The 25283-nt window shown below is 47.8% G+C and overlaps 1 long non-coding RNA gene across 1 annotated transcript in view; it reads left to right on the top strand.

Annotated features, from left to right (window-relative positions):
* Positions 1 to 25283, top strand: part of LOC143998149 (uncharacterized) — a 76390-nt gene that overhangs the window by 11372 nt on the left and 39735 nt on the right. Inside the window, exon 2 of the long non-coding RNA XR_013277763.1 lies at positions 4600 to 4714. This is a non-coding gene — a long non-coding RNA (uncharacterized LOC143998149). The remainder of the gene's footprint in view (positions 1 to 4599; positions 4715 to 25283) is intronic.

Here is a 25283-nt window from a genome sequence, read left to right as displayed (position 1 = left end):
TTGCTTTCCAGCGGGTGGGGGGTCCGATCGGACCCCCCTCCCACTGGATGCGGCGGTCCGTTTCGCTGCAGGAGTGATCCGGGATGAGGGGATGGCCGTTGGTATCTGGCCATCCCCTCTCGATCGCTCCTGACGAATGAGACGCTTCCCCCGCTGTGTATACTAAACACAGGCAGGGAGGAAGTGATGTCATTCTCCTCGGGGCGGTCTTTTTGACCGGACTGCGAGGAGAACAGAGAAAGTAAGTGCACCAATCACTACACTGACATGTAGGCACACAAATCCCCCCCCCCCGATCACCCTCCCAATCGCCCCCCGATCGCCCCCCGATCGCCCCCCGATCCCCCTCCCAGTCACAGTGTCACTGATTGCATTGATCATTTATTTTCTGATCACTGCATTTAGTGTCAGTTGTGACAGTAAAAATTGTCAGGGCAGTTAGTGTTAGGTCCAGGGTAGCCCCCTACCACCCCCCAATAAAGGTTTAACCCCCTGATTGCCCCTAGAGTTAACCCTTTCACCCCCTTTTGCCAGTGTCACTAAGCAATCGTTTTTCTGATCGCTGTATTAGTGTCACTGGTGCCACTAGGTAGCTAGTTAGTTATTTTTTTAGGTTCACCGCCATGTTTTTATAGCGCTAGGTACCCCCATATACTACCCAATAATGGTTTTAACCCCCTGATTGCCCCTAGTTAACCCTTTCACCAGCGATCACAGTATAAGTGTCACTGGTGACGCTGGTTAGCCAGTTAGTTATTTAGGTTCCCCGTCAGGTTTTTATATAGCGCCAGGGACCCCCATATACTACCTAATAAAAATTTGAACCCCCTGATTGCCCCCAGGTAACCCTTTCACCACTGATCACCGTATAAGTGTTACGGGTGACTCTGGTTAGTTTGCTTTTTATAGCATCAGGGCACCCACCATTTATTACCCAATAAAGGTTTAACCCCCGGATCACCCGGCGGGTGATATCAATTAGGTTTTAGGGTCAGGTGCCAGTGCACCTTTAGTGCCAGTACCGCTAACACCCACACGCAAAGCATACACCTCCCGTAGTGCTATAGAATCTGAACAGATCAATATCTGATCTGATCAGATCTATACTAGCGTCCCCAGCAGTTTAGGGTTCCAAAAAAACGCATTGTTAGCGGGATCAGTCCAGATACCTGCTAGCACATGCGTTTTGCCCCTCTGCCCAGCCCACCCAAGTGCAGTATCGATCGATCACTGTCACTTACAAAACACTAAACACATAACTGCAGCGATCGCAGAGTCAGGCCTGATCCCTGCCATCGCTAAGTTTTTTTTTGGTATCATTTTATATTTAAATCCGGAAGGCGGTGCTTGGTTTTCGGGGTCCCATACGTGGCTAGGCTCCCAAAAAGTCCCCCACATGTGGTATCCCCGTACTCGGGAGAAGCAGCAAAATTTATTTTGGGGTGTCATTTGACTTATGCCCATAGCATGTGTGAGCAATATATCATTTAGTGACAACTTTGTGCAAAAAAAAAAAGAAAAATTTTAAATTCCTGCAACTTGTGGCAAAATATAAAATATTCCATGGACTCAACATGCCTCTCAGTAAATAGCTTGGGGTGTCTACTTTCCAAAATGGGGTCATTTGGGGGGTTTTGTGCTATTTTGGCATTTTATGGCCTTCGAAGCTGTGATAGGTAGTGAGGAGTGAAATCAAAAATTTGCACTCTTAGGCCGCGTACACACGCGGGGACTGTTCGCCCAACTTTTTCAGTTTCAGCGGACAGTTTCAGCGGACAGTCTGACGAACAAAGTTTTTCGGAATTTCCGTAAGACTGTCCGCTGAAACTTGGTTTGAGCGGACAGTCCGCTCGTGTGTAGGCTTGTTCGTCAAACTAAGTTCCGCGCATGCTCAGAAAGGATTTCCACGCCGAAGGTTGCATTGCAGTCTATAGGACTTCGAATCTCTCGTCCCGTCGTACGTGCCGTTCACGTCATCGCGCAAATTTTCAGCGGACTGTTCGTTCGTCGTGTGTGGTCAAGTCCGTTCATGCTAATTTTGAACGGACTGTTTGTCAAACTGTTTGACGAACAAAGTTGGGCGGACAGTCCGCCCGTGTGTACGCGGCCTTAGAAATCCTGAAGGCAGTGATTGGTTTTCGGGGTGCCGTACGCGGATAGACTCCAAAAAAGTCCCACACATGTGGTATCCCCGTACTCAGGAGAAGCAGCGGAATATATTTTGGGGTGCAATTCCATATAGAACTATGGCATGTGTGAGCAATATATCATTTAGTGACAACTTTTTGTAAACTTTTTTTTTTTTTGTGTCATTATTCAATCACTTGGGACAAAAATAAATATTCAATGGGCTCAACATGCCCCTCAGCAATTTCCTTGGGGTGTCTACTTTCCAAAATGGGGTCATTTGGGGGGGTTATACTGCCCTGCCATTTTAGCACCTCAAGAAATGAGATCGGCAGTCATAAATTAAAAGCTGTGTAAATTCCAGAAAATGTCCTCTAGTTTGTAGACGCTATAACTTTTGCGCAAACCAATAAATATTCGCTTATTGACATTTTTTTTACTAAAGACATGTGGCTGAATACATTTTGCCCTCAATGTATGACTAAAATTGAGTTTGTTCGATTTTTCTTATAACAAAAAGTAGAAAATATCTTTTTTTTCTCTCGAAATCTTCGGTCTTTTTCCATTTATATCACAAAAAAAAAAAAAAAAATCTCAGAGGCAATCAAATACCATCAAAAGAAAGCTCTATTTGTGGGAAGAAAAGGACGCAAATTTCGTTTGGGTACAACATTGCATGACCGCGCAATTACTAGTTAAAGCAGCGCAGTGCCAAATTGTAAAAAGACCTCTGGTCCTTAGGCTGACAATTGGTCCGGGGCTGAAGTGGGTAATACAGTAACGAGGCCCAAGGACAGGAAGGACTTCAAGGACCGGCTGGGATATGATGGCGTCTTTTTATGGTTAGGGGTGCTGGTCTTGTGGATGTGCACATGAAGCACCTCCCGGGTGACACCGGGGTCACCTTTCATGGAAGTAGTAGTCAGAGTAGGATAGATAGGTTTGTTTTTTTAAAGGAGAACTCTGCTTTCTCGCCCCCAGTGGTGCAGGCAGTTCTCTCATCACTGTATGCTTGAGATTATACACCGTCTAAAATAAAATCCCCCCAGATGTTGGCTTTGCCTATTAATATTTTTTATCTTTTATATATTGACTGATACCAATAATACACCATATTCCATTTGGGGTCATTTCTTTAATTGTATATTAGTCTACCTATATGGACTATATCCGTATACTATCATTAGTCTACCTATATGGACTATATCCGTATACTATCATTAGTCTACCTATATGGACTATATCCGTATACTATCATTAGTCTACCTATATGGACTATATCCGTATACTATCATTAGTCTACCTATATGGACTATATCCGTATACTATCATTAGTCTACCTATATGGACTATATCCGTATACTATCATTAGTCTACCTATATGGACTATATCCGTATACTATCATTAGTCTACCTATATGGACTATATCCGTATACTATCATTAGTCTGCCTATATGGACTATATCCGTATACTATCATTAGTCTGCCTATATGGACTATATCCGTATACTATCATTAGTCTGCCTATATGGACTATATCCGTATACTATCATTAGTCTACCTATATGGACTATATCCGTATACTATCATTAGTCTACCTATATGGACTATATCCGTATACTATCATTAGTCTGCCTATATGGACTATATCCGTATACTATCATTAGTCTACCTATATGGACTATATCCGTATACTATCATTAGTCTACCTATATGGACTATATCCGTATACTATCATTAGTCTACCTATATGGACTATATCCGTATACTATCATTAGTCTACCTATATGGACTATATCCGTATACTATCATTAGTCTACCTATATGGACTATATCCGTATACTATCATTAGTCTACCTATATGGACTATATCCGTATACTATCATTAGTCTACCTATATGGACTATATCCGTATACTATCATTAGTCTACCTATATGGACTATATCTGTATACTATCATTAGTCTACCTATATGGACTATATCCGTATACTATCATTAGTCTGCCTATATGGACTATATCCGTATACTATCATTAGTCTGCCTATATGGACTATATCCGTATACTATCATTAGTCTGCCTATATGGACTATATCCGTATACTATCATTAGTCTACCTATATGGACTATATCCGTATACTATCATTAGTCTACCTATATGGACTATATCCGTATACTATCATTAGTCTGCCTATATGGACTATATCCGTATACTATCATTAGTCTACCTATATGGACTATATCCGTATACTATCATTAGTCTACCTATATGGACTATATCCGTATACTATCATTAGTCTACCTATATGGACTATATCCGTATACTATCATTAGTCTACCTATATGGACTATATCCGTATACTATCATTAGTCTACCTATATGGACTATATCCGTATACTATCATTAGTCTACCTATATGGACTATATCCGTATACTATCATTAGTCTAACCTCTGTCATTTAATTCTCTAGACTATTTATGATCAACATTTGGCTCTGATGGGGAATTGGCCCCAGGTTGTGTATTCCATGAGGGGCGGATGTCTTGTTGGGGGGCATTAGAGCGTCCAATTTTTTAGAAGATCAGGTGAGCAGATAATTGTCGTTGTTATAATATAACATGTAATAAAAGGTTTGTTATTTTTTATTAGCAAATTTATAATGGTATGTGTGATATTGTACTAATGACATGTGTATGTCCTGTGCAATGTAGATGTAAATGGCTGGTAGATGCAGAGCCCTGATGAAGCATTTTGTGAAACATGTTGGCTAATCCTTCATATCTGTGCATCTGATTTTCAAGCATCCAATCACGGTCTCCAATATGTATTATGGCCGTGTTTTTATTCTAGATACTATCAATAAATGTATTCCTTTTTATTAAATTGTTGTCTCTGGTGCTTACCTTAACAGACAATTATCTCAATCTAAAATTCAGGGGTGTTTCAAGGTGGCAAAAGGACCAGAGGCTTCAGCCCGGAGTCCATGGCCGGAAACGGGGGGGAGGGGGGGTTGTTGTACGCGACGCAGGTTTTTTTTGGCTGGGCCGTGACACTGACGGTAGTGACTTACATACACTAACCTACCTACACTGACAGTAGTGACTTACATACACTAACCTACCTACACTGACAGTAGTGACTTACATACACTAACCTACCTACCTGACCTACCTACACTGACGATAGTGACCCCCCTACACTCACCTGCCTGACCTACATACACTGGACACATACATACACTGACCTATATACACTAACGGTAGTGACCTACCTACACTGACTTGCCAGACCTACCTACACTGACTGACCTACACATACACTGACCTACCTACACTGACATTACCATACACTGACCTACCTACACTGACATTAACAGACACTGACCTACCTACACTGACATTAACAGACACTGACCTACCTACACTGACCTACCTACACTGACATTAACACACACTGACCTACCTACACTGACATTAACAGACACTGACCTACCTACACTGACCTACCTACACTGACATTAAAGTGGAGGTCCACCCTAAAGTGGACCTTCCGCTCATCGGAACCCTCCCCCCCCTCCAGCGCCACAATTGCCACCTTTCAGGGGGGAGGGGGGTGCAGGTACCTGTACAGTACAGGTATCTGCACCCACTTCCGGGATAGCTCTCTGCGGAAAGGGGCGTAGATTACGGCCCTTTCCGCAAGTGCCCCGCTGCCTGCTGGGAAACACACAGATCCCAGAGGCAGCGGGGACCGTCCTTATTGCGCAGCGCGACTCGCGCATGCGCAGTAGGGAACCGGGAAATGAAGCCGAAAGGCTCCATTTCCTGATTCCCATACCCAAGATGGCGGCGGCAGCACTCGAGAGACGATCTAGAGATCGACTTCGGGTGCCGACATCGCGGGCGCGCTGGACAGGTAAGTGTCATTATTTTAAAAGTCAGCAGCTGCAGTATTTGTAGCTGCTGGCTTTTTAAAAAAAAAAAAAAAAAAAAACGCGGAGTCCCGGCGGACTCCCGCTTTAACACACACTGACCTGTCTCAGCCCTGGTGTGCGGTGTCACAGCAGCCAGTCTTCGGAGGAGGAGAGGAGAGCGACTCGCCCGAGCGCCAAGAGGGGATGTGGCGCGGCAGCTGCTTTGTAATTCCCGCCTTCTGGAGCCAACAGCGCCTATGATGGACGTCACACGTCTCGCGGTCCCGGCATTGGACCAGTGGGAAGTCCATCATAGACGTGCAGGCTCCAGAAGGCGGGACCTGCTCTGGCACTCGGCGGCGCTCGGGATCAGATTGGTCCCGGCGCTCGGGGCTTGCAATGAAGACCCTGCAGAGCTGACACTCAGGGCTTTAGGGTGTCACATTCGGGGCTTTAGGGGGCTTCAGCCCCTCCCGAAGCCCCTGCTAAAATCCCATCTCTTTCAAAAGATCTGTGTCTCTTTCCTTTTTCTTTGAAATTAATACTAGAGAGTGTGAGATTCTGTCTGTTCCTGGAAACTGTCCCAATAATCATATTCATAGATTCGATCACTTTTTGCTATCTGTGGTCCTGAATGCTTCAGACGCCCCTCAGAGGGGCAAGGGCATCTGGAGATTGAATTCGACTCTACTCAAGGAAGAACATGTTAGACAATCCTTTGAGGAAGTCTTTCAGGCTCAGGTGACCATCCTGGACTTTTGTAGCAGCAAGGCTGAGTGGTGGGAGCTGACCAAAAAGAGGATCGCTGGATTCTTCAGGGGCCTAGCCAATAGAAAGCAGTTTAATAAATACATGACCTACCAACGTTTCCGGAGGAAGCTGGATATTCTTGTCTCGAGAGGAGATCCTGGGGCAATCTCCAAAGTGAAACTCCTCCTCAGGAAGTGTCAATATGACCGGCATGCCTCTTTGGTTCTGGAGAGGGACTATGGGAAGTACCACTCGCCTGACCCTTACCAGAACTGCAAACAAGGTGTAGCTGTTAAAACGGTTGTTGGCCTTAAGGACAGTACAGGTTCCTTGACAAAGTCCAGGTCAGGGATCCTGGAGGTCGTGAGGTCCTTTTATGCTGACCTTCTTGGGAGGAAAGAGCTTGACCGTGACCAGATGGACAGCTTTTTGGACTCTACTCCAGGTCTAAATGGTGGAGATGTTCCATTGATGAATTTGACAGAGGAGATCATAGTTGAAGAGGTGATGAGGGCGATTGATCAGCTTGCCATCAAAAAGTCACCTGGACCGGATGGCTTGACGGCTGAGTTTTACAAAGCCTTTAAGTCTATTCTGGCCCCACACTTGGTAGAGGTTTTTAACAGTTGCCTTGCTGAGGGGGTGCTTTCCCCTTCCATGAGGCACTCGGCTGTGATTCTTCTTTCAAAGGGTAAAGATCCTTCGATGATTGAGAATTGGCGCCCCATCAGCCTTCTTAATGTCGATAGAAAGATACTGGCAAAGATTCTTTTCTGGCGCCTATCGTCAGTAGCAGAGTCTTTGCTTTCTCGCCATCAGCACTGTTCGGTCCAGGGTAGAAGCACCTTCACAGCGGTTTTAGCTGTCCGGGAGGCCTTGGAGCGGTGCAGGGCTGCAGGCTGGGGAAAGTATTTGCTGACATTGGATCAGGCAAAAGCTTTTGATCGTTTTAACCATGAGTACCTGTGGTTTCGCCTTAGTAAGTACGGTCTGCCGGGTGGTTTTATCGATTGGTTAAAGGTCTTGTATAAGGGGGCAGAAAGCTTTCCTCTTGTTAATGGTTGGGTTGGGCAGTCCTTTGAGGTTGGCTCCGGGTGCGCCAGGGTTGTCCTCTGAGTCCCCTGCTCTATGTATTTGCAATCGACCCCTTCATCAGGAGGCTAGAGAGCGGCATGTTGTGTGGGGTGCCAGTGGGGCTCCTGGGTGAGCCACCTTTGAGGGTTGTTGCCTATGCAGACGATGTGTCGGTGATTGTCACTGGGGCAGATGAAGCAGAGGAGGTGGTCTCTCTGACATCATGGGATTCTGAAGCATCAGGCTCCAAGATCAATCAGGAAAAGAGTGAAGTTTTCTGGATGGGAAAGGAAGGTGAGGGGTTTGATCTCCCGGACACCTTTCCAGTGCCCCAGAAAAGAATTAAGATTCTAGGCATTGAATTTGGACCCGGCGATTATGGCCTCAAAAACTGGGAAGGCAGACTGGAAATTGCCAATACTAAGGTGGTCAGCTGGAAGAGATGGAAGTTATCTCTGAGGGAAAGGGTTGATCTGATTAAGACTTACCTGATTCCGATCTTCTTGTATGTCAGCTTTGTCTGCATCTTACCAGTGTCTCTCTATGCTAGGGTCAGTAGTGTGTTCTTCCAGATGCTGTGGGGGAACAGACTGAACCCCATCAAGAGGAATGTCACCTATCTATCCAGGAGGGAGGGTGGCTTAGGTATGGTCAACCCAGTTCTTTTCACTGCTATTTCTCAAATGTAACATTGGTAATATGCTTGCAGTGGAACCTCCTGGATGGGTAGGCATATTTAGATCCTTGTTTAGGCCTTTTCTACAACTTTGGGAAGAAGGTGGCCAAGTGAAGAATCTCAGGGGTCATCGTGGTCAGCTGCCAGCCTATGTTGCTCCGTGCCTGAAGTTACTGCGGCAGTGGCGATTGTCAGCTGAAGATCTCAGATCGGTTCCGAGGAAAGTCCTTATGAGTCGAGTCTTGAGCGAAGTCTTTCATGACCCACTGACCTGGTTGTGCTTCCATGGGAGGCTCTATGTTCGGGGCAATTTGAAATTCCGCAGTGGGGTGGATCGTAGCTGTCCTCGGGAGGAGTGTGCAGGTGAGGAGGAGACTATGGACCATTTTCTGCTTCATTGCCCCTTTAACATAGAGGTGTACAAACAGGTGGGACGGGCCCTCGGTGTCCCTTTCCTCTCCAGGGTTATGCTGAGTGGGCGTACGGAGCATTCAATACTGGGGGGGTTTTTGTTTGGATAAACTTTTTCTAGTTAGCCTAGTAGTCCGTTATTTCACCTGGAACGCACGGTGTCAGGTCAGCATTCGGCATAAAATCCTTCCTGTTGAGGTGGTGGTGTATGACATTCTGCATGAGGTGGAGAAGATTCGGGGGCTTGAGAGAGACAAGCGGAGTCAGGGGGCTTGAGAGAGACAAGGGGAGTCGGGGGGCCTGAGAGAGACAAGCGGAGTCAGGGGGCTTGAGAGAGACAAGCGGAGTCGGGGGGCTTGAGAGAGACAAGCGGAGTCGGGGGGCTTGAGAGAGACAAGTGGAGTCGGGGGGCCTGAGAGAGACAAGCGGAGTCGGGGGGCTTGAGAGAGACAAGCGGAGTCGGGGGGGCTTGAGAGAGACAAGCGGAGTCGGGGGGGCTTGAGAGAGACAAGCGGAGTCGGGGGGCTTGAGAGAGACAAGCGGAGTCGGGGGGCTTGAGAGAGACAAGCGGAGTCGGGGGGCTTGAGAGAGACAAGCGGAGTCGGGGGGCTTGAGAGAGACAAGCGGAGTCGGGGGGCTTGAGAGAGACAAGCGGAGTCGGGGGGCTTGAGAGAGACAAGCGGAGTCGGGGGGCTTGAGAGAGACAAGCGGAGTCGGGGGGCTTGAGAGAGACAAGCGGAGTCGGGGGGCCTGAGAGAGACAAGCGGAGTCGGGGGGCCTGAGAGAGACAAGCGGAGTCGGGGGGCCTGAGAGAGACAAGCGGAGTCGGGGGGCCTGAGAGAGACAAGCGGAGTCGGGGGGCTTGAGAGAGACAAGCGGAGTCGGGGGGCCTGAGAGAGACAAGCGGAGTCGAGGGGCCTGAGAGAGACAAGCGGAGTCGGGGGGCTTGAGAGAGACAAGCGGAGTCGGGGGGCTTGAGAGAGACAAGCGGAGTCGGGGGGCTTGAGAGAGACAAGCGGAGTCGGGGGGCTTGAGAGAGACAAGCGGAGTCGGGGGGCTTGAGAGAGACAAGCGGAGTCGGGGGGCTTGAGAGGGACAAGCGGAGTCGGGGGGCTTGAGAGGGACAAGCGGAGTCGGGGGGCTTGAGAGGGACAAGCGGAGTCGGGGGGCTTGAGAGGGACAAGCGGAGTCGGGGGGCTTGAGAGGGACAAGCGGAGTCGGGGGGCTTGAGAGAGACAAGCGGAGTCGGGGGGCTTGAGAGAGACAAGCGGAGTCGGGGGGCTTGAGAGGGACAAGCGGAGTCGGGGGGCTTGAGAGGGACAAGCGGAGTCGGGGGGCTTGAGAGGGACAAGCGGAGTCGGGGGGCTGGAGAGAGACAAGCGGAGTCGGGGGGCTTGAGAGAGACAAGCGGAGTCGGGGGGTTGGGTGAAGGTGTGGAGGGGTTTCAAGCCTCCCTGACTGCCAGGAGTCTCTTTCCCGGGTGTGGCCGTCTGTCTCTTATCACCCGAGATTTTATCACTTATCATTCATGTTTGATAAATAGCTGTGTACATAGGTGATGGGTTGTGCCTCTCAGGCCCTCTCTGCTGCTTTATGTAAATCGTTTTCTAAACATTTTGCTAATGGACTATGTATATATTGTATATATTCTGGACGTTGATGTGTTTTCCTTTGTTTTCTGTTGACGTTTTATACAAAAGTAAAAAACAAAACCATAGTATAAAATTGGTCGCTTCATTCTTTTTTTAATAAAAGATCAATAGTGCCCCATCATTGGTGTCAGTGGGGGGAATAGTGCCTCATCATTGGTGTCAGTGGGAGGAATAGTGCCCCATCATTGGTGTCAGTGGGAGGAATAGTGCCCCATCATTGGTGTCAGTGGGAGGAATAGTGCCCCATCATTGGTGTCAGTGGGAGGAATAGTGCCCCATCATTGGTGTCGGTGGGAGGAATAGTGCCCCATCATTGGTGTCAGTGGGAGGAATAGTGCCCCATCATTGGTGTCAGTGGGAGGAATAGTGCCCCATCATTGGTGTCGGTGGGAGGAATAGTGCCCCATCATTGGTGTCAGTGGGAGGAATAGTGCCCCATCATTGGTATCAGTGGGAGGAATAGTGCTCCATCATTGGTGTCAGTGGGAGGAATAGTGCCCCATCATTAGTATCAGTGGGAGGAATAGTGCCCCATCATTGGTATCAGTGGGAGGAATAGTGCTCCATCATTGGTGTCAGTGGGAGGAATAGTGCCCCATCATTGGTGTCGGTGGGAGGAATAGTGTCCCATCATTGGTGTCAGTGGGAGGAATAGTGCCCCATCATTGGTATCAGTGGGAGGAATAGTGCTCCATCATTGGTATCAGTGGGAGGAATAGTGCCCCATCATTGGTGTCGGTGGGAGGAATAGTGCCCATCATTGGTGTCGGTGGGAGGAGTGGTGCCCCATTATTGGTGTCGGTGGGAGGAGTAGTGCCCCATCATTGGTGTCAGTGGGGGGGAATGGTGCCCCATCATTGGTGTCAGTGGGGGGGAATTATGTCCCATCATTGGTGTCAGTGGGGGGGAATGGTGCCCCATCATTGGTGTCAGTGGGGGGGAATTATGTCCCATTGCTTGTATCAGTGGATGAAATAGTGCCCTGAGGGCCAGATAAAAGCAAGCAAAGGGCCACATCTTGGAGACCCCTGTTTTAGAGAAAACCTTGCAGTGTACAGGAGTCGCACTTCACAATCATCGCTCCAAAATCGCATCCAGGTTGCTGTGCGGTGTGCCCTCTGGTTGGGTACCTTGGCACTGGAAGGTTTGCTCTAAGCTGCCAGGCTCCTGAGGACGATGTTTGGGGACGGACTCCTCATAACAAGGACTGTCCCTGGAAATCGGAGAAGAATGGTGACTTTGTCATATCTCTGCGTCCTCACAGATTGCAGGGGACACAGAACAATCGGATAAAGTACCAGGGCCACTGATAAGGCGGTACTGCCAGCCCTCCTGTGCTGTGCCCGGGCCCCTCTGAGCAGGAGGGCCGCCTATACTGTCTTATTGTAGACAATAATCCTCTTCTACCTTCTAATTTTAATGAGTCACGAGTCTTGTTCAACTCCCTTCTGCGAAAAAGTTTTCTCCCTATTGTGGGGTCACCAGTCTGGTATTTATATATTGTGGGGTCACCAGTCTGGTGTTTATATATTGTGGGGTCACCAGTCTGGTGTTTATATATTGTGGGGTCACCAGTCCGGTGTTTATATATTGTGGGGTCACCAGTCCGGTATTTATATATTGTGCGGTCACCAGTCTGGTATTTATATATTGTGGGGTCACCAGTCTGGTATTTATATATTGTGGGGTCACCAGTCCGGTATTTATATATTGCGGGGTCACCAGTCCAGTATTTATATATTGTGGGGTCACCAGTCCGGTATTTATATATTGTGGGGTCACCAGTCCGGTATTTATATATTGTGGGGTCACCAGTCCAGTATTTATATATTGTGGGGTCACCAGTCCGGTATTTATATATTGTGGGGGTCACCAGTCCGGTGTTTATATATTGTGGGGTCACCAGTCCAGTATTTATATATTGTGGGGTCACCAGTCTGGTATTTATATATTGTGGGGTCACCAGTCTGGTATTTATATATTGTGGGGTCACCAGTCCGGTGTTTATATATTGTGGGGTCACCAGTCCGGTGTTTATATATTGTGGGGTCACCAGTCCGGTATTTATATATTGTGGGGTCACCAGTCTGGTATTTATATATTGTGGGGTCACCAGTCTGGTATTTATATATTGTGGGGTCACCAGTCCGGTATTTATATATTGTGGGGTCACCAGTCTGGTATTTATATATTGTGGGGTCACCAGTCCGGTATTTATATATTGTGGGGTCACCAGTCCGGTGTTTATATATTGTGGGGTCACCAGTCCGGTGTTTATATATTGTGGGGTCACCAGTCCGGTATTTATATATTGTGGGGTCACCAGTCTGGTATTTATATATTGTGGGGTCACCAGTCTGGTATTTATATATTGTGGGGTCACCAGTCCGGTATTTATATATTGTGGGGTCACCAGTCTGGTATTTATATATTGTGGGGTCACCAGTCCAGTATTTATATATTGTGGGGTCACCAGTCTGGTATTTATATATTGTGGGGTCACCAGTCCGGTATTTATATAATGAAATCATATCCCCTCTCAGGCGTCTCTTCTCCAGAGAGAATAATTTCAGAGCTCACAACCTTTCCTCATATCTAATATCCTCCAGACCCTTTATTAGCTTTGTTGCCCTTCTTTGTAGTCATTTCCAGTACATCCTTCCTGAGGACTGGTGCCCAAAACTGGACAGTATACTCCAGGTGCGGCCGGACCCAGGGCTGGACTGGGACAGAAATTTGGCCCTGGACTTCATCCAGACTGGCCCACTTACACTTTGAGTATCCCATCACCAGCCCCCTTACATCAGAGTGTCCCATCAGCAGCCCCCTTACATCAGAGTGGCCCACTGAGCCATCAGCCCACCGGGAAACTCCCGGTAGTCCCGATGGCCAGTACATGCCTGGCCGGACCAGAGTCTTGTAGAGGGGAGAATTATCATTTTATCTCTGGAGTTGATCCCTTTTTAATGCCAATATTCTGTTTGCTTTGTTAGCAGCAGCTTGGCATTGCTGAGCCCATCATCTACTAGGACCCCCAGGTCCTCCTCCATCCTACATCCCCCCAGAGGTCCCCTCCCCCCAGGTCCTTCTCCATCCTACATCCCCCCAGAGGTTCCCCTCCCCCCAGGTCCTCCTCCATCCTAGATTCCCCCAGAGGTTATCCCCCCCCCCCAGGTCCTCCTCCATCCTAGACCCCCCCAGAGGTTCCCCTCCCCCCAGGTCCTCCTCCATCCTAGATCCCCCCAGAGGTTCCCCCCCCCAGGTCCTTCTCCATCCTACATCCCCCCAGAGGTTATCCCCCCCCCAGGTCCTCCTCCATCCTAGACCCCCCCAGAGGTTCCCCTCCCCCCAGGTCCTCCTCCATCCTAGATCCCCCCAGAGGTTCCCCCCCCCCAGGTCCTTCTCCATCCTACATCCCCCCAGAGGTTCCCCTCCCCCCAGTCTATAGATTGCATTCACATTTTTACCACCCAAATGCATTATTTTATAGTTTTCTACATTGAACCTCATTTGTCATGTAGTTGCCCCTCCCCCCATTCATTTGTTCAGATCTTCTTGGAAGGTTTCCACATCCTGCGGAGAAGTTATTGCCCCGCTTAGCTTATTATTGTCCACAAATACAGAGATTTAGCTGTTTTCCCCCATCCCCCTCCTCCAGGTCATTTATGAACACATTACATAGGATTGGTCCCAACACAGAACCCTGGGGGACCCCACTACCCTCCCCCAACCATTCCGAGTACTCCCCATTTATCACCACCCTCTGAACTCGCCCTTGTAGCCAGTTTTCAATCCATGTACTCACCCTATGGTCCATGCCAACGGGCCTTATTTTGTATAGTAAATGTTTATGGGGAACTGTGTCAAATGGTTTTGCAAAATCCAGATACACCACATCTACGGGCCTTCCTTTATCTAGATACACCACGTCTACGGGCCTTCCTTTATCTAGATACCCCACATCTACGGGCCTTCCTTTATCTAGATACACCACGTCTACGGGCCTTCCTTTATCTAGATACACCACGTCTACGGGCCTTCCTTTATCTAGATACACCACGTCTACGGGCCTTCCTTTATCCAGATACACCACGTCTACGGACCTTCCTTTATCCAGATACACCACGTCTACGGACCTTCCTTTATCTAGATACACCACGTCTACGGACCTTCCTTTATCTAGATACACCACGTCTACGGACCTTCCTTTATCCAGATACACCACGTCTACGGACCTTCCTTTATCTAGATACACCACATCTACGGACCTTCCTTTATCCAGATACACCACATCTACGGACCTTCCTTTATCCAGATACACCACGTCTACGGACCTTCCTTTATCTACATACACCACGTCTAAGGGCCTTCCTTTATCTAGATACACCACGTCTACGGGCCTTCCTTTATCTAGATACACCACGTCTACGGGCCTTCCTTTATCTAGATACACCACGTCTACGGACCTTCCTTTATCCAGATACACCACGTCTACGGGCCTTCCTTTATCTAGATACACCACGTCTACGGGCCTTCCTTTATCCAGATACACCACGTCTACGGGCCTTCCTTTATCTAGATACACCACGTCTACGGGCCTTCCTTTATCTAGATACACCACGTCTACGGGCCTTCCTTTATCTAGATACACCACGTCTACGGGCCTTCCTTTATCTAGATACACCACGTCTACGGCCTTCCTTTATCTAGATGGCAACTCACCTCCTGATAGAAGGTTAGTAGATTGGAAAGAACGATTCTTCATGAATCCATGCTGATTACTGCTAATGTTACCGTTCTCATTACTAATATCTTGTATATAGTCCCTTATCATCCCCTCCAAGAGTTTACATACTATTGATGTTAGGCTGACTGGTCTGTAATTCTCAGGGATGTATTTTGGGCCCTTGGTAAATATTGGAGCTCCATTGGCTTTTCTCCAATCAGCTGGTACCATTCCAGTCAGTAGACTGTCAGTAAAAATGATATGGGACCCGGTGATTTCGGGGAGTGACGTGTGAAGAATGGGTACATGGGTCTCGGACAATACAGCTGACCGCACCCATGTGATGAGATTTTACAACATCCACAGAATTTCCATATTGGTCTTCATGACGAAAGCAGAAATATGAGAGGAACAACAGAATGTGCAAACATGGATATTGTTCATGAGCAAATGATCCCCCCCCCCCCCATCCTCCCCAAAAAATAATTATACATTTTTTGAAAGCAGACACCCTAGAGAATAAAATAGTGGTAGTTGCCATTTTGTATGTTACTTGATAATACTGCAAACATAGCAAAGTTCAGCCAAGAGGAACATGGTTTGGTATATGTGGTAGTGAGCCCCTGTGTGTCAATGGGTTTCGCTGTCTAGCTTCATCAGGACACTCGGGGGTTGTTGAAAGAGAAAAAATAACAGGTCTCACTATCTTGCACGGAAGTCCACAAAGGCGAATCTCACCCCTTAGGCCTCAAGTATCACCGTATACAGTATCCCAGGTGCTTGGATATTTATATAAATAAGGGGGGGAGGGGGGGTTGGGACTTTATATGAGGCAATGAGTGGGTGGGATCATCTGCCTCCATTCCTGTTATGTCAAACCAAAAAAGAGAAGGTTTGTTGGGACTTTATATCAAGCGCAGCAAAAAAGTATTGAATGAGCAACAGCATTTTAATGGATTCCAAATACAATTGATACATAGAATAACAAAATAATATTGTAAGCAAGAATAATATCTTCACAATTTATTGTCCATAATGACAACATGATTCACAGTATAATAATAATACCGTTTCCCCAAAAATAAGACCTAGTGTGATTGTTGGCGATGGCTGCAATATAAGCCCTACCCCCAAATAAGCCCTCGTTAAAGTCCTTATAGGTCTTATTTTCAGGGCAGGGCTTATTTGGGGGGGTAGGGCTTATATTGCAGCCATCACTGACAATCACGCTAGGTCTTATTTTCAGGGAAACAGGGTAGTAGTTTCATAAAACGTCATTGTAATCCATCATCAACATAACTGAGTTCATGGTGACGATAAAATCCCTGATTATCGATCTCAAAATCACCTGATTGCGATGGTGTAGCATAAGGCTGGGCCTCTACGCGTTTCGTCTCAGATTTCCGCTCATCAGGGGCAGTAGCAATATGTATCGATCTATATTGACAAAAGACATGAGTGATAATGCCATCCCCGATGAGGAGGCATCCGGTGCAGGTGGTATAATAGTGCCAGTAGAATCCTGTGCTTCATATACCTCCTCCATGTCACACAGCCAATGGCTCAGGGTGCCAAGTAGCACCCATGTTGGCAAAATCGGTAGGTGACAACACTCCACAGGACCGGAAGGAGAGGGGAAGAGACGGGGGAAAGGGGGAAGGGGGGGTGATAATATACGGACTTACACAGTGACAAACCACAGCGTCTTAGCAATATAGCAGTGAAAGGGTTAAAGACACTTTAATCATCAATTCTTCTTTTCTGGAAGGAAGTCCTATCAGTGCAGCCGGGTACCAGACTACAGCAGCGAGGAGGCGCCTTGTTCTAAAGTTCTTGGGCTGTTGCTGCATCCTCCTCCTCCAGCCAGCAGGGGGAGCGATGAGTACTGCAAACTTAACCACTTGCTGCTCCTTCTGGGTGGAGGTCATGTGACGGTCTCCCAGAGTGACCGCGGCTCTATAACCATGTGATCGGCTGTGTCCAATCACATGTAAACACGGAGATGCCGGTAATCGGTGCTCCTCTCCTCTCATTGACAGAGAGTGTGGAGAAGAGAGCCAGTCAGCGGGATCTCCTCATAGGGGACAGCTAGGTATGTAATCAGGCCACTGATTACAATTAGTGCCCACCAGTGCCAGCAATGATTGCCCGCCACTGCCAGCAGTCCATGCCAACCAGTGCCCACAATTGCCACCAATCTGTGCCCACAAGTGCCAGCAATCAGTGGCCATTAGTGATGCCAGTCAGTGCTGGCTATCAGTGCTGCCCATCACTGCTGCCCATCAATGCTCATCACTGGTGTTCATCAATGCCACTCATCAGTGCCGCCCATCGGTGCTGCCTATCTGTGCCCACCAGTGCCACCCATCAGTGCCCACCAGTGCCACCCATCAGTGCTGCCTATCTGTGCCCACCAGTGCCACCCATCAGTGCTGCCTATCTGTACCCACCAGTGCCACCTATCTGTGCTCACCAGTGCCACCCGTCAGTGCTGCTTATCTGTGCCCACCATTGCCACCTATCTGTGCCCACCAGTGCCACCCCTCAGTGCTCCCTATCAGTGCTCATTAGTGCCACATATCAGTGCCCATAAGTGCGGCATATTAGTGCCTCCTGATCAGTGCCACCTAATCAGCGCCCATAAGTAACACCTCATCAGTGCCCATCAGTGCCACCTCATCAGCGCCCATCAGTGAAGGCAAAAAAAGGTTGCCTTCAAAGGTTTGCAAAAAAGGTAAAAAAAAATTGCATTTATTATTATTTTAGTCCTTGTCAGTGTTGCTCATATGGACAGACAGGCCTGTCTGTATACTACCCTAGCCTGTCTGTATACTACCCTAGCCTGTCTGTATACTACTCTAGCCTGTCTGTATACTACCCTAGCCTGTCTGTATACTACTCTAGCCTGTCTGTATACTACTCTAGCCTGTCCGTATACTACTCTAGCCTGTCCGTATACTACCCTAGCCTGTCTGTATACTACCCTAGCCTGTCTGTATACTACTCTAGCCTGTCTGTAGACTACTCTAGCCTGTCTGTATACTACCCTAGCCTGTCTGTATACTACCCTAGCCTGTCTGTAGACTACTCTAGCCTGTCTGTATACTACCCTAGCCTGTCTGTATACTACCCTAGCCTGTCTGTATACTACCCTAGCCTGTCTGTAGACTACTCTAGCCTGTCTGTATACTACCCTAGCCTGTCTGTATACTACCCTAGCCTGTCTGTATACTACCCTAGCCTGTCTGTAGACTACTCTAGCCTGTCTGTAGACTATCCTAGCCTGTCTGTATACTACCCTAGCCTGTCTGTAGACTACCCTAGCCTGTCTGTATACTACTCTAGCCTGTCTGTATACTACCCTAGCCTGTCTGTATACTACTCTAGCCTGTCTGTATACTAACCTAGCCTGTCTGTATACTACCCTAGCCTGTCTGTAGACTACTCTAGCCTGTCTGTAGACTATCCTAGCCTGTCTGTATACTACCCTAGCCTGTCTGTAGACTACCCTAGCCTGTCTGTATACTACTCTAACCTGTCTGTATACTACCCTAGCCTGTCTGTATACTACCCTAGCCTGTCTGTATACTAACCTAGCCTGTCTGTATACTACTCTAGCCTGTCTGTATACTACCCTAGCCTGTCTGTATACTACTCTAGCCTGTCTGTATACTACCCTAGTCTGTCTGTATACTACCCTAGCCTGTCTGTATACTACCCTAGCCTGTCTTTATACTACTCTAGCCTGTCTGTATACTACCCTAGCCTGTCTGTATACTACTCTAGCCTGTCTGTATACTACCCTAGCCTGTCTGTATACTACTCTAGCCTGTCTGTATACTACCCTAGCCTGTCTGTATACTACCCTAGCCTGTCTGTATACTACCCTAGCCTGTCTTTATACTACCCTAGCCTGTCTGTATACTACCCTAGCCTGTCTGTATACTACCCTAGCCTGTCTGTATACTACCCTAGCCTGTCTTTATACTACTCTAGCCTGTCTGTATACTACCCTAGCCTGTCTGTATACTACCCTAGCCTGTCTGTATACTACTCTAGCCTGTCTGTATACTACCCTAGCCTGTCTGTATACTACTCTAGCCTGTCTGTATACTACCCTAGCCTGTCTGTATACTACCCTAGCCTGTCTGTATACTACCCTAGCCTGTCTTTATACTACTCTAGCCTGTCTGTATACTACCCTAGCCTGTCTGTATACTACCCTAGCCTGTCTGTATACTACCCTAGCCTGTCTGTATACTACCCTAGCCTGTCTTTATACTACTCTAGCCTGTCTGTATACTACCCTAGCCTGTCTGTATACTACCCTAGCCTGTCTGTATACTACCCTAGCCTGTCTGTATACTACTCTAGCCTGTCTGTATACTACCCTAGCCTGTCTGTATACTACCCTAGCCTGTCTGTATACTACCCTAGCCTGTCTTTATACTACTCTAGCCTGTCTGTATACTACCCTAGCCTGTCTGTATACTACCCTAGCCTGTCTGTAGACTACCCTAGCCTGTCTGTATACTACCCTAGCCTGTCTGTATACTACCCTAGCCTGTCTGTATACTACCCTAGCCTGTCTTTATACTACTCTAGCCTGTCTGTATACTACCCTAGCCTGTCTGTATACTACCCTAGCCTGTCTGTATACTACCCTAGCCTGTCTGTATACTACTCTAGCCTGTCTGTATACTACTCTAGCCTGTCTGTATACTACTCTAGCCTGTCTGTATACTACTCTAGCCTGTCTGTATACTACTCTAGCCTGTCTGTATACTACTCTAGCCTGTCTGTAGACTACTCTAGCCTGTCTGTAGACTATCCTAGCCTGTCTGTATACTACCCTAGCCTGTCTGTATACTACCCTAGCCTGTCTGTAGACTACCCTAGCCTGTCTGTATACTACTCTAGCCTGTCTGTATACTACCCTAGCCTGTCTGTATACTACCCTAGCCTGTCTGTATACTACCCTAGCCTGTCTGTATACTACTCTAGCCTGTCTGTATACTACCCTAGCCTGTCTGTATACTACTCTAGCCTGTCTGTATACTACCCTAGTCTGTCTGTATACTACCCTAGCCTGTCTGTATACTACCCTAGCCTGTCTTTATACTACTCTAGCCTGTCTGTATACTACCCTAGCCTGTCTGTATACTACTCTAGCCTGTCTGTATACTACCCTAGCCTGTCTGTATACTACTCTAGCCTGTCTGTATACTACCCTAGCCTGTCTGTATACTACCCTAGCCTGTCTGTATACTACCCTAGCCTGTCTGTATACTACCCTAGCCTGTCTGTATACTACCCTAGCCTGTCTGTATACTACCCTAGCCTGTCTTTATACTACTCTAGCCTGTCTGTATACTACCCTAGCCTGTCTGTATACTACCCTAGCCTGTCTGTATACTACCCTAGCCTGTCTGTATACTACTCTAGCCTGTCTGTATACTACCCTAGCCTGTCTGTATACTACCCTAGCCTGTCTGTATACTACCCTAGCCTGTCTTTATACTACTCTAGCCTGTCTGTATACTACCCTAGCCTGTCTGTATACTACCCTAGCCTGTCTGTATACTACCCTAGCCTGTCTGTATACTACCCTAGCCTGTCTTTATACTACTCTAGCCTGTCTGTATACTACCCTAGCCTGTCTGTATACTACCCTAGCCTGTCTGTATACTACTCTAGCCTGTCTGTATACTACCCTAGCCTGTCTGTATACTACCCTAGCCTGTCTGTATACTACCCTAGCCTGTCTTTATACTACTCTAGCCTGTCTGTATACTACCCTAGCCTGTCTGTATACTACCCTAGCCTGTCTGTAGACTACTCTAGCCTGTCTGTATACTACTCTAGCCTGTCTGTATACTACTCTAGCCTGTCTGTATACTACTCTAGCCTGTCTGTATACTACCCTGGCCTGTCTGTATACTACCCTGGCCTGTCTGTATACTACCCTAGCCTGTCTGTATACTACCCTAGCCTGTCTGTATACTACTCTAGCCTGTCTGTATACTACCCTAGCCTGTCTGTATACTACCCTAGCCTGTCTGTAGACTACTCTAGCCTGTCTGTATACTACTCTAGCCTGTCTGTATACTACCCTGGCCTGTCTGTATACTACCCTGGCCTGTCTGTATACTACCCTAGCCTGTCTGTATACTACCCTAGCCTGTCTGTATACTACCCTAGCCTGTCTGTATACTACCCTAGCCTGTCTGTATACTACCCTAGACTGTCTGTATACTACCCTAGCCTGTCCATATACCTGTGTACCATGGCTGGCGCATTGAAGCGAGACGGTGCCGCCACTATTTGTCTTCAGGCCGGGTCCAGAGGCCAGGTGTGGGCCTGTGCTTCACGGGCTGAAGAAAAGGTGGAGAGGTGCTGCAAAAATCTCCCCCCACCATCTCCACCATATACATGCGCATTAAAAAGGGGTGGAGTCAGGGCCAGAGCTAATGGGGGGGGGGGGTGCCAAAATTAGGTTTCGCCTAGGGTGTCAAAAATCGTTGCACCAGCCCTGCTGGGCAGGAGGGGGGTTTAAGTGCCCGGTAAGCAAGAGGTTAAAGACTTTGATACAGAACGCCCCTTTTCACTCTCCCGATTGGGGTAAATGCCCTGTATACAGAACTGTGTTGTCCGGCCTTTGTCTAATAGACGTCTGTCTGAAGATTCCGCCCAGTAGGGTCTCTTGTCCCCGCTCAGGGTCTTGTGGCTTCTCTCCAGTGTTGGGGGTGTCAGTGGGGTTCAGCAGGGATGTGGTGGAGAGCAGAGGACCCGTCCTAACCAGAGGCCCCTCCTGGGGTAGCTCTACATTAGAGAGCAAAAGATACAAACCTTTTTTTTATTTATTTCTACCACCGCCCACCTTCCGAAGTCGCTGATCGTCCTCCATGAAGTCTCTGATCGTCCTCCATGAAGTCGCTGATCGTCCTCCATGAAGTCTCTGATCGTCCTCCATGAAGTCGCTGATCATCCTCCGTGAAGTCGCTGATCGTCCTCCATGAAGTCGCTGATCGTCCTCCATGAAGTCGCTGATCGTCCTCCATGAAGTCGCTGATCGTCCTCCATGAAGTCTCTGATCGTCCTCCATGAAGTCTCTGATCGTCCTCCATGAAGTCTCTGATTGTCCTCCATGAAGTCGCTGATCATCCTCCGTGAAGTCGCTCATCGCCCTCCATGAAGTCGCTGATCGTCCTCCATGAAGTCGCTGATCGCCCTCCATGAAGTCTCTGATCGTCCTCCATGAAGTCTCTGATCGTCCTCCATGAAGTCGCTGATCATCCTCCGTGAAGTCGCTGATCGTCCTCCATGAAGTCTCTGATCGTCCTCCATGAAGTCTCTGATCGTCCTCCATGAAGTCTCTGATCGTCCTCCATGAAGTCGCTGATCGCCCTCCATGAAGTCTCTGATCGTCCTCCCTGAAGCCTCTGATCATCCTCCATGAAGTCGCTGATCGTCCTCCATGAAGTCTCTGATCGTCCTCCATGAAGTCTCTGATCGTCCTCCATGAAGTCTCTGATCATCCTCCATGAAGTCGCTGATCGTCCTCCATGGAGTCGCTGATCGCCCTCCATGAAGTCTCTGATCGTCCTCCATGAAGTCTCTGATCGCCCTCCATGAAGTCTCTGATCGTCCTCCATGAAGTCTCTGATCGTCCTCCGTGAAGTCTCTGATCGTCCTCCGTGAAGTCTCTGATCGTCCTCCGTGAAGTCGCTGATCATCCTCCGTGAAGTCGCTGATCGTCCTCCGTGAAGTCGCTGATCGTCCTCCGTGAAGTCGCTGATCGTCCTCCGTGAAGTCGCTGATCGTCCTCCATGAAGTCGCTGATCGTCCTCCATGAAGTCCCATCTCATGAGAGATGGAATTGTGGTCGGCTAATAGATGAGGAAGCCGAGCAATTATCCTCGCAGGCCGATAAGGGAAGTAATAAGGAAGTGGGGGAGGGACATCTAGTCTGTATATTAATTAAAGAGAAGAGTTTTTTCCCTGATTGTGATGAGGAGCGCAGCCTATTTATAAAGACTCATCTCCAGGTAAATATGGGAGAGGAGACAATGTAATAATGTCCTGAGATCTACAGCCGACTCCGGGAGGTAATATGTCAGTAAAGCCAAGAACATTGGTCTAAAAACAGCTCACCTGGGTGGACTGTATATGTTACTTTATATATATATATATACATACACACACACACATATATATATATATATATATATAGTGCCTTGAAAAAGTATTCATACCCCCTGACATCCCCCACATGTCATGTTACACCCAGAAACATGAATGTATTTTATTGGGATTTTATGTGATGGACCAACACAAAGTGTCACATAATTGTGAAGTGGAAGGATAATGATAAATGATACAAATAAATCTGTGAAAAGTGTGGGGGAGGGGCATTTGTATGGCGCCCCCCGGAGTCAATACTTTGTAGAACCCCCCTTTCTCTACAAGTCTCTTTGGGGGTGTCTCTACCAGCTTTGCCCATCTAGAGAGGACATTTCTGCCCATTCTTCTTCTTTGTAGAATATCTCCGGCTCTGTCAGATTGGATGGAGAGCGTCTGTGATCAGCAATTTTCAAGTCTTGCCACAGATTCTCAATGGGATTTAGGTCTGGACTGTGACTGGGCCATTCTAACACATGAATATGCTTTGATGTAAACCATTCCATTGTAGCTCTGGCTGGATGTTTCGGGTCGTTGTCCTGCTGGAAGGGGAACCTCCGCCCCGGTCTCAAGTCTTCTGCCGACTCCAACAGGTTTTCTTCTAATGCCGCGTACACACGACCGGACTTTTCGGCAGACTAGGTCCGACGGTCTTCCCAACGGACTTCTGATGGACTTTCCGAACGAAGGGACTTGGCCACACACAATCACACCAAAGTCTGATGGATTGGAATGTGATGGGGTACGCCCGGACTAGAATAAGGAAGTTCATAGCCAGTATCCTATAGCTGCCCTCGCGTCAGTTTTCGTCCCTCGGACCAGCATACAGACGAATGGATTTTTCAACCGGACTCGAGTCCGTTGGAAAAATTTGAAACATGTTCTAAATCTAAAGTCTGTCTGATTTTTCCACAGCAACGGTCCAATGAAGCCCCACACACAATCAAATTGTCCAGCGGATTCATTCCGTCTGACCTTGGCTGTCGAAAAGTCCGGTTGTGTGTATTTGTCTCCATCCATCTTCCCATCAACTCTGACCAGCTTCCCTGTCCCTGCTGAAGATGGTGTGTTCGGGGGATGGGCGGTGTTAGTTTTCCCCACACATAGCGTTTTACTTTTAGGCCATAAAGTAGAATTTTGGTCTCCTCTGACCAGATCACCTTCTTCCACATGTTTGCTGCCCCCTCCCCCACATGGCTTCTCACAAACTACAAACAGGACTTCTTATGACTTTCTTCCTCCAATGTCTTTCTTCTTGTCACTCTTCCATAAAGGGCAGATTTGTGGAGAGACGACTAATAGTTGTCCTGTGGACAGATTCTCCCCCCTGAGCTGTGGATCTCTGCAGCTCCTCCAGAGTTACCATGGACCTCTTGGCTCTTCTCTGATGAATGCTCTCCTTGCCCGGCCCGGTCAGTTTAGGTGGACGGCCATGTCTTGGTAGGTTTGGGGTTGTGCCCATACTCTTTCCATTTTCCGATGATGGATTGAACAGAGCTCCGTGAGATGGTCAAAGCTTGGGAGATTTTATTATAACCCGACCCTGCTTTATACTTCTCCACAACTTCATCCCTGACCTGCCTGGTGTGTTCCTTGGCCTTCATGATACTGTTTGTTCACTAAGGTTCTCTAACAAACCTCTGAGGGCTTCACAGAACAGCTGCATTTATACTGAGATTAAATGACACACAGGTGGATTCTATTTCCTTATCAGGTGATTTCTGAAGGCAATTGGTTCCATTAGATTTTAGTTAGGGGTATCAGAGTAAAG

Source organism: Lithobates pipiens, unplaced genomic scaffold (genome assembly GCF_037356315.1).
Source record: "Lithobates pipiens isolate NorthernLeopardFrog02 unplaced genomic scaffold, aLitPip1_a1.2 Scaffold_19, whole genome shotgun sequence".
Taxonomy (NCBI): Eukaryota; Metazoa; Chordata; class Amphibia; order Anura; family Ranidae; genus Lithobates; species Lithobates pipiens.
Note: the sequence above shows the minus strand (reverse complement) of the source record. Positions and strands in the feature narration are given on the sequence as shown.